Source organism: Mytilus californianus, unplaced genomic scaffold (assembly GCF_021869535.1).
Source record: "Mytilus californianus isolate M0D057914Y unplaced genomic scaffold, xbMytCali1.0.p SCAF_12, whole genome shotgun sequence".
NCBI lineage: Eukaryota > Metazoa > Mollusca > Bivalvia > Mytilida > Mytilidae > Mytilus > Mytilus californianus.
The window spans coordinates 48233681-48244415 of record NW_026262604.1 but is presented as its reverse complement, the minus strand read 5'-3'; the positions used below and the strand labels follow the sequence as shown (position 1 = coordinate 48244415).

Here is a 10735-nt window from a genome sequence, read left to right as displayed (position 1 = left end):
GATGCTCCAAGTCATGTATATTTCCATTTCAGTCCTTCATATATTAGGTAAGTATTGACATTTCATCTTAATGGTAGAATGACATTTGCTATTTTAATATCGTCTCGAGATGCACTTTCATTAATACCTATTGAATACGTGGACAAAAATAAGGCAATACCTTTTTCATTTGATACCGGTAATTGAAAAACCAAATCTTTTCATTTTCCTAAATCAAATGAAAAAAGACATCGATGTGTTTTTGTCTTCCTTGTATTTAAAAATATTCTTAATGTTATGTTTATTTCATTTCAGAAATTATGCTGCAACGGCATTTTTAATATTAATCATTTTGTTCTGTTCTATAAATCCAACTGGTTTCAAATATTTTTTTTTTTTGTCTTTTAATGCTTGATACACAACCTGATAGCGTTCAAAACAGTTTTTAGTATTAAGACGTATTATTAAAACATGTTTTAATTTAATCAACTCAAACGGATTACATTACAGAAAATCTACAGCTTTAATATAATTAGAAATGTATCCAATTGATATATAAATATATCTATATATTGTTTTTTCTGTTTAATAAATATACTTAATTTTAATTATATTTCATTTCAGTTCTCCATTTGATAAGTAAGTTTTACCATTTAACTCAAACGGCAGTTTGACTGTCGCTTACTTAATTTCTTCTTTATTTTGTTCTGCAACCCCACTGCTTTCACTTCATTGTGTGCCCGTTAATTATTGATTTATTTTGATAGCTTTCAAAATTAGTAAGTCTATAAGACATGTCATCAAAATATGTTTGTTACTCATAATAAAAATTTATTGATAATTTGTATTCCAAAAATATCAATAAGATACAAGACTATTGCACGAGAAGACAATGTTGCAAGCACATCTAAATGCGTGTTTTAGAAACATTGCAAAGACCTAAACTGATTGGGTCCTACTATTTTACAATCTAAAATGGCGTTATACAGTAAATCTACCGTAAGGACAGTAGACATTAATCGCATCAATAATATTTCCTGTAAGCACAAGTGCTTACTACTGAGCTAGTGTTACCCTCTAGAACATGTAGAATAAAACGTGAATCAACAATCTCATCGACCCATCAGTAACTAATTATAAGGTATTCCAGGCACACTTGTCATATGTAATGCTTGAGCAGTGTATGGATATATTAGTTCTGAAGAAATAAGTTTTGTTAACTGAATGAGTAAAATTGGTTGTTGCACTGATTGTACAGCAATCAGTTTGACTTCTGGGAATCGCATTATTAATTGACATAGAATGGGCTTATCGTCATACAATGACAACGAAGTGTTGTTTTATTTCCTCCCGTTCAAACAAACAAAAACCGCACTACGACTTTCGTTTTATGTTATTTATGATAGATTCACTTTCTCCAATTCATTATTTTTTTTAACTGATATATAATTTCTTTTCTTTTCGTTCAATTAAGCAGATGCTGTGTTTAAAGTATATTTTTATTTCAGTTCTTCAAGAGAAATGTGAGTTTGTATTTAACTTAAGTGACATTACGACTTTCAGTAGCTAATTTGATTTTTTATCCAGATGAGAAAATCATTTAATTTATAATGTATGATGACTGTACATCCATTAAGTATTGTTTTCTTTGCATTTGATAACTCTTACTCAATTTAAAGATTATGACTATTTCAGAAACATGCTAAGACATAATTGTTACAATTAAACACTTTGTCCTGTTGTTTCTATACAACAATATTGGTGACCTTAACAAACATCTTACCAATACATTTACCAACGAACATACCAACCTGGGATTGTTTATCCTTTAACTTTAAATTGCTATTCATCAAAATTTTTTATCGCTTATATCATTCACCACTTCAGTTTCACCGTTTTAGAACTATTACAATGGGTATAACTGACTTCCTGTGACTTTGTTGATATTTAATTTTAATAAGACATTTTAGAAAAAGAAAGTTGCACACAATTTCATAATTATGATAAGATAAAAGGAAAACCCTGTTTAAAACAATAAAGCCGAGTTAGATAGGACCTTTATTAATCAAACTAATAAATATAAGGTCAAAGAACGGCCTTTAACACGGAGTCTTAGCTCACACTGAACAGCAAGCTAACAGGTGCAAACTTTCATCCTAGCCTGAATGTAACATCACAACATAGAAATAGACACACTATACAATATAAAATAAATTGGCTTAACTCAAGCAAAAGACATTTTCTAAAAAAACAAGTAAACATACACTGAACGACTGAATTTGAATTTGATCTATGACCCAATGTGAATATTATATCAATAAAAAAGGGGGAAGATGTAAAATAAAACCAGAAAGACAACTTTAATCTTGGACAAAATGACGTATAATAAAATAATGTACACAGGTAAATATAATAATTTTGTTTCAAGGAGTACATGGAGTACGGAAATATTTTATACAAGATAAATAAATTTGTTGTTCAAAGTACGAGAACAGAAGTGAAAATTAATCGTCATACTATAAAAAATAGTGAGACGAGATATAACACAAAATAAGTAAACATTGAACAACAAAAATGCATTTCAAATTGTTTCAACAGGTCAAATGAACATGTATGTACATTTGAAAGTACTCGCAGTTACTGAAAGGTAGTTAAAGGCCAAAAACAATTAATAATAAAAATTTATACACCAGAGACTAAAATCAACTAAAACACATCCTAGGGTTTTAATGTTTTAACGTCACGGACAGTCAAAGAATACATGTATTGTGCAATGCCAAAATAAAAGTATCGACAGACAGTAGAATAGTTCGGTTTTAACCTTATAATAAATATGTAAAATGTTATGTATAGATAAAGCAATCTCTATATAGAAAAAGAACGTGGATGTGTATTCATACATCCTCCAAAAGAGAAATATCTAGACTATAAAGATTCAAAGTCCTGTTGGAAATCAATAACAATTAACAGGCGCCCAGTCCTATATACAATCAGGCATCGGTAATGCACTACAAATCTTTGTTAAAGTCAGATTTAGACAAAGAGTAAAATCAAAAAAATACTGAACTCAGAGGAAAATTCAAAGCGTAAAGTTCATAATCAAATGGCAAAATCAAAAGCTCAAAAACATCAAACGAATGGATAACAACTGTCATATTCTTGAAAACCCATTTCTGTTGAACTTGAAAACACGAAAAAAAACCAATGTTCTCTGGATTACAAATATATTTGTAATTTAGTTAAAAAAAATCACTAAATTAAATTATGGTAAGTCAGGTGGTCCTGATTTGATAATGAATGAGTGTATTGAATAAAGCGCCTCGTCTATGGTTCTTGTTATTATTAAAATATAACTAAGTGGGAAAATTTTCAAAAATATGGAAAGTTTCATATATCTTTGATTTTTAAATCAGTTGATCCTAATGATTGTAATAACTATAGAGTTATATGTGTTTCAAGTTAGGTAGATTATCTTCTGCAAAACAGATTGACCATATTCATAGATTCAAAATATTTACTTAGTGTCAATAAGGGTGGTTTGAGAGAAGGATCTAGAACAATTGACCACATATTCATTGTTAAAAAATCAATAAAAAATATTTAGATAATGTAAAACAAAATCTTTTATATTTACTTTGTGGACGACAAAATGGCATTCGACAGTGCTGTAAAAAAGGCATTACTGCATAAACTACTTCAAAAGGGAATAGATAGCAAATTTAATGACTTGATAAAACATATGTATAGAAATACCTTATATAGTCGTAAAACTGCTTGTTTAATAAGTGAATCATTACAGGATAATTTGGGGGTATAACAGGGGAATGTCTAGGTCCTACCATATTGAATATTTGTGTTGGTGACCTAGATTCATATTTTAACACTATTTAAACTGGTCAAGTTATTCTGAATTAAATAAATTTTAATCATCTTCTGTATGTAGATGATATGGTTTTAATTTCAGAGACACCTACTGGCTTGCAGTACTGTTTGGATGCCTTATAGTCCTTTTGTATTGATTCGAGTCTTAGCGTGAACACTAATAATACTTAGATTAGGATTTTATCTAATAACCAAAAATAGATTTCTTATAGACAAAAATTGATTTTATCTTTGTCCCATTAGAATCTTTTAAAGAATAAGAGTACCTAAGTATTGTTTTCAGCATTAAAGGTGCCGAAACTCTTCCTGGTACAATAGGCAAGGCATATTTAACCTTCAAATTAATCAAAATTACCATATTCTAACTTTATTACAGTGGATAAATGGGTGAGAAATTTCAACTATATTGACTTGTGGATCTAAATTTGGATCTCAGATAAAATACTGCAGATAAATTTCCATTTGAAAAGGTTCATACTATGATTATGGCAAATATTCTTGGTGCTCATGGTAAGGCTTCCAATCTAGATTCATGTACAGAACTGGAGTTTTATCCATTATAGTTTTTATCAAATCAGTTAATGTTTGAATATTATTCTAGATTAACTGACATCGAAGTTGGTAACGACAAAAAATGATCTATTAAGATCTGCTTTTGTAGAAGATGAAAAATTGTATTCGCAGAAGAGCTCTTGCTGCCTTCAATCATCACATAAAAACTATAAATGTTACTTAATTTGTATAATAAGTATCATACTGCGTAAATTTGCGGATTCACTTATTATAATAAAAACTTTTATAAATGCAACACATTAAATCAAATTGAGCATACTGAATCTAATAACAAAGGTAAACTCTGATTTTATAGTAAGATTTGTTCATCGGTTGACTTGAAGGCTTACATTAGCTTTGATAAACAAAAATATGATAGATCACTTCTCACAAAAATAATTATTTGTTGCACATAACCTTACTATTAAAACTGATTGTTACAGTAAAAGAAAAACTTTAGCAACGGAAAGATTCTTCAATTCTGGCGGGGATAAAGTAGAAGATGAAGTGTATTTCCTTTTTGTATTGTGCTTTTTTTGAAAGCCTTCGAGAGAAAATCAGTATTTTCCATTATTTGTTCAAGATGATGATATCAAATCAGTATTATACTCACTTATTCCAAAATTGTCTCAAATGCCAAACAAAGATGTAACTTTTTTTATAGTTTATAATAAGGCTTAGTTTCAGTTGGTCTACTATTAGTAACGGAAGTACTGTACAAAAGAAGTGAAATCACAAAAATACTGAACTCCGAGGATAATTCAAAACGGAAAGTCCCTAATCAAATGGCAAAATCAAAAGCTCAAACACATCAAACGAATGGACAACAACTGTCATATTCCTGACATGGTACATCCGAATCGCTAAACCAAGATTTTGAAAGCCAGGCATGTACAAATACGTCGAAAAATTTGGATCTTTATGACCTAATCAATTTCAGATAAACTTTGATCATTTCTTTATTAACGGGGGATTTTAGTTTATACTGTAGATCAAAAGTTTTTTAAATAAGCAAAGTTAGTGAAGTAACTAAACAAGTATTAAGAATACTGCCAACTTTGCTAACTGACGTTAAAATTAGAGGGGAAAAAATCACATTTTTGTTTGAACTTATTAAAACATTTTTTTTACCTTACAGGCCACCACCATATAGCAAGATTAGAGATGTGTACGTATTTTGTCAATGTTTATTTTCTTCAAACGTCAACATTCCCACATGCATTATATCGAGCATTGTAACCTTGGTATAATATAGGAACAGCTATTAACATATTGTTGTGCCATTTTCACATTTTTTTATCGGTGTGTGAACAATATTTCTTCTCACTAGTGAAATATTTTTTCTCGGCAAAATATTGGTCGATATTAAATTATGACGTCAAATTGTCTTCGTTTGTTGCTGAATCTTCCTATAGTGACGTCAGGAAAAAAAGGCGACAATGCATGATGACGTCACATAAAAAGAACACAACTTTCTGCAAATCTTTTGTTGCAGTGCTTTTAAATATGAATTGTTGTGCCAATGTTCGGATAAATAGATTGACGTTCATCAGTATTTTTTTAAGGAAAAGTATATTTGGTATGACAAAATATAATTAAATAAGTATATACCCTGTTTTGTACTAGTACTTAAGACGACAAACTGAGATGGAATGTTAACTTAACAGTTTGTTTATCTTGGTACTTAGGGTAACATACTCATGATACTACATATATAGAATATCAAGTGAAACCACTAGGGTGATCTTATATTCGAGCTGATGAAGTCAGTATCAAAAATATTCTTTTTATCGGCAATTTGTTTTAACTGTATCTTATTTTAATTTTTTTTGGTTAAGAATATTAAGTAAAAGGGAATACTTAGTTAAATATCTTTTACGCGTACAAAACGTTGGGATATGTGTTCGGTTGAATTAATAAAGTCTCGTGCATTTCATTGATAAATTGACGCAGATGGACTTCAGCATGTGACAGTGGTGCACTGCCTAAAATTTCGACTATCAAGTCGTGTTTACGATCTAAAAAATATTAAGCAGTAATATCTAAGGTAAAATTTACAAATTCCGATAAAGTAAAACACGACTCACATTAAAGGCGAATTTTAAAACGCCGCGATCATCAGCTGTTGCTCTTGTTAATTGTTTAAAGTTTTGTAGGTTGAAAAATGCTTTGAAATATCTGTCTTAAACATTATTATAGTATGTTCTAAGTGCTTTAGTGATTAAAATATTTTTTTATATACTTTACATTCAACACGCATGTATATATCTGGTTGATACCGCATTTGAATCTAGTTGTTCAATCTGAAACAATTACTAGATAGACATCTGAAGACAAACACTATCACTCAATTTTTTTTCTGTCCTTTCGTTAGTTATGTTCTGTTTGTTGGTAACTTGTAAACATGTTAGACAAATTATACATTTAATGTATTTTTCTTATTTTTTTCAGAGCAAGCGTCGATAGCCAATCGCACAGCGTATGTATTTCATCCAAACGTTTAAAGTAAATCTTGTTTGTTTTAATATATAAATTTTCAGTGCACTTAATATTATATGCATACAAAGATCTAAAATATTTACAGAAATATTTTGCTTATGTAGGAAATCATACTCTTTACGTCATGAAACAGTTTAAACTAGTCATTATATATCATTATTATCGAAAGTTTGGTACTTTTATTTTGTAATGCATGTTTTATTCCTTCTTGCACTTTACATAATTTATAACATTAAAGAGTAAGAAACATATAGCATAATGCACTGCAAATAATCATGCGTAACTTACGATTTGTAATTCACCTTAAAATTACGATGTTCCATATCGTTTGTTATAAATGCCTGTTTTCTACAGCTACAGCCAATAAACTGCTTTCCGAGTACTAAAGTATGTTTCTTATTCAAGAAGTAGGCGTATATGCTCCCTTTTATTTATTCTCAAATTGTATTCAAAATAGGACGAAAGAGCGTTTTTTATGACCTGCCGATACTGTTTCCAATCTTTTTTAGATGGCAGACGATATTTCATTTTATTTCAAAAGTGTTTAATCTCTTGGTATTGAAAGATGGTGAAGTCCCTGGTAATGACATGGCCATTGAGATCAAATCTAAAATTTGATGATTCTCAGTCTCCAGCTGAAGAAGCATTATTTTCTAAACTGACGTATGATTATGACTTAAAATTCTACTGTTTGTGTATGAACACTAATAATAATTGGTTCTTTGCTATCAAAATAAGGGGTGTTAGTTTTATATGAAAGAGTCATTACATATACTAGATACAAGTTGATACAATCAATATCGATGTTGATATATTTATTTTCAGAAAATACAGTTTGTGAACTTCAGGTTTATCGATACTCGAGAACAGCCCATGGCTGTATTTATACACGTACTTTCAAATGTTTAGCTGAAAACGAAATCGTGTCAGACTCCTTTAAAATATAATGTAATTTACCAATTTGTGTTTGTCCAAGTTTAAATAAAATGTGATTCCTACCATTGTTTTTAAATATAGATAAGAGATTAGCAAGTGTATAATATTAGCGATGTTTAAGTCGTTGATCTCGATTGATATGGTTGCCTGTTACTACCTTGTCTGTTATCAACAATATTCATGATATCAACAGAGGAAGTTAGATGTTCCCTTGTGCCGATATATTGTCATTTAGACAATTAGGGGATAATAACTAAATACGTCAATTTTCGTTCGTATTTCAGAAATTTAATATTGTTGATTGATATAACTACATTATAATAACGTGCTTTTCGACAGAATTTATTGTTATTTTATATGGCCTGTATTTGTAGTATATGTATTCTTTCAGGATGAAGATCCTCGTAGATGTATTCTATCATAACAAAAAGGAGCAATTTTCAAGAAAAAAATGTATCCATAGATTTATTATTTTTTTCTTACAATTATAACTTAGTAATATTATCTTTGTAGATTACTATTGTAAGCATATTAAATCTGAAATAACAATAGACTTTTATTACAAACAATGTATAATATAGGGGTTAGTCATTTATTCAATTGCTAAATTGTTTGAAGGTATACTAACAAAAAAGAACAATTACTTTTTTAAATATAGCTCTAAAAAAAGAAATACATTTTTTTTTAAATAAGTCGTTACCTTTCTGGATGTTCGCTATTTTTTTTTGTCTATTCTCTATTTATTTTCTATATGTTTTTTTTCAGAGATTTATTGTTTGCTTGCTTGAACTATAATTACTTTAATAAGCGTGATATTCGATTCTTGCTGTACATTCCGTTATTTCGATCAGTTTTATATCGTATACATTACGAAAAATTTACTCATTGTATACCTAAAATGTTTTTCTTTTATGGTTCACAGAAACGTGTAGTTAAAAATTTCTACATGTTTCCATCATTTAGAGGTCTTTTGGACATTTTGTGTGTTGACAAATTCTATCTTTTTTTTTGCGTCATTTTGATGTAATTTACTTTTTCGATTGAAAAGGCTTCTTAATAATCAGTAAAGTAAGTGTGCATCCTTGAATAATTCAAGATTTTATATATACGGTATAGTTTTTACTTGCATAAATTTTATTTCTAATAATGATTGAACCATAATATACACTCATCAACTACATCTAGGAAGGGGGAAGGAGATAACAACCCTACTCTGATGCCTGACATCTAATGTACATTAGGTCACACGTAACAGATCATTGATGAAGCGTAGTTTTTATTTGTTTGAAATATCTCGATTAATTCCAACTAAGACCCACCAAAAAAAAGTATACAAACCTCTATCCCTTATCCGTAATTTTGATGGTATTTTTTCCGATTGACAAAGTATCTTGATAAATATTTCGTTTTTGAAATAAGGTAAACTTTGTGAATATACTTGAGTAAGGCAATTGAACATACTTGAATTTTTGAAGAATTGCATAATAATCATTATCATTTTACACAAAGTAGCTTTGCTCTCATTTTTAATTTGTATTTTTGTGTGGTGTATAGTATTGCTACATTGGTAATTTAAATCAATTTATGTCATTGTGACTTTTGATTACTTACTCGTATCTTAACATATTATGTTTGTATCCGCATGTGGTTTTTTTTCTAATCAATAAAATTATTCGGAGTGTCTTTAGCCTTTTCACTAATTTTATATCCAATTTCGTCGTTTTTGTTTTTTGCCATGGCGTTGTCAGTATGTCGTCGACTTATGAGCTTTGAATGTCTCTATGGTATCTATCGCCAATTTCTATATCCTATCGAACTGCATTGCTTATGAAAATAATGAAGGTTCCTTTAAGACCTACAATTTTAAAGATTCAATATCTTAAGTTTGAAATTCATTGTTGAAAGCACATAATACGATAAGGATCTCACTTTTTGCAATTAAATTTTTTTTTTTTGTCTCACTGTCCTACTTTGTTGCTCAACAACCTTAAAGGCAAATAACATTTAAAAGCTTTGAAATAATAAGATCTTTTCGACATTTGTAATACGTTATCACTAATACTGAAATGTGATATGTAACGCCACTTTTAATTATATCACGGTTGACGGTCGGAGTCATTTGCAACAACGCTGCGATATCGCAGTCAGCGCTTTCAACCAGGATATTTCAAATCTTTATTTTGAACATTTTACTAATATTACTGTATAAAAAGAATAACCGTACTGTGTTTGTAGAGTTGTTATCGTCAATTTGGGATTTGATAGTCGCAAATGCATTTTTACTGCCGAATAGGATCACTAACGGACAGTGACAACTCTTCAATCACAGATCTGATAATCATCAGTGATTATGACCTAGGATTCATTGAATAAACTTAGTGGTTTTTTTTCACTTTTTAGCTTTAGGAATTATTATAGCAATAAGGAAGGTCAAGTAACAAAAAATAGTTTAATTTTCTGAGGAACCATCTACGTCTGTAGCAATGGAATAATAAAACAATTTTATATGATTTCTGTTGGTTTTTTTTATTCATAATGAACGGATCTAGATACTAAATGATAAAGTCATTAAACAAATAGTATTTACAACTTCAAGGACTCACTAAACAATTTCTTTTCCATTCGACCGACTAAATGTATATCATTATACATCATTATACAAAAAGTAATTTTGTTTTTATTTTCTTAATTGTTTTTAGTGATTGAGTTTGTTGTTTAGGAGAACTCAATTCCAATGAATTACCGCTAAATCAAAAACCAGTCACGATGTCTGTGCATACGGCAAAATTTCAGACCATTATTCTTGGAATGAATGACCTGATATTTTGGTGCTTTCCAAGCAAACTGAACATTACACATGAAATAGAAAATTTGGGCACTTTTAGAA

The 10735-nt window shown here is 29.4% G+C and overlaps 1 long non-coding RNA gene across 1 annotated transcript; it reads left to right on the top strand.

Moving 5' to 3' along the window:
- Window positions 1-1489: 1489 nt before the first annotated feature.
- On the top strand, window positions 1490-9215 carry LOC127721939 (uncharacterized). The gene is made up of 4 exons (XR_007991535.1): window positions 1490-1502; window positions 5552-5581; window positions 6865-6892; window positions 8240-9215. It is a non-coding gene; the product is annotated as an uncharacterized LOC127721939 (long non-coding RNA).
- Window positions 9216-10735: the final 1520 nt, after the last annotated feature.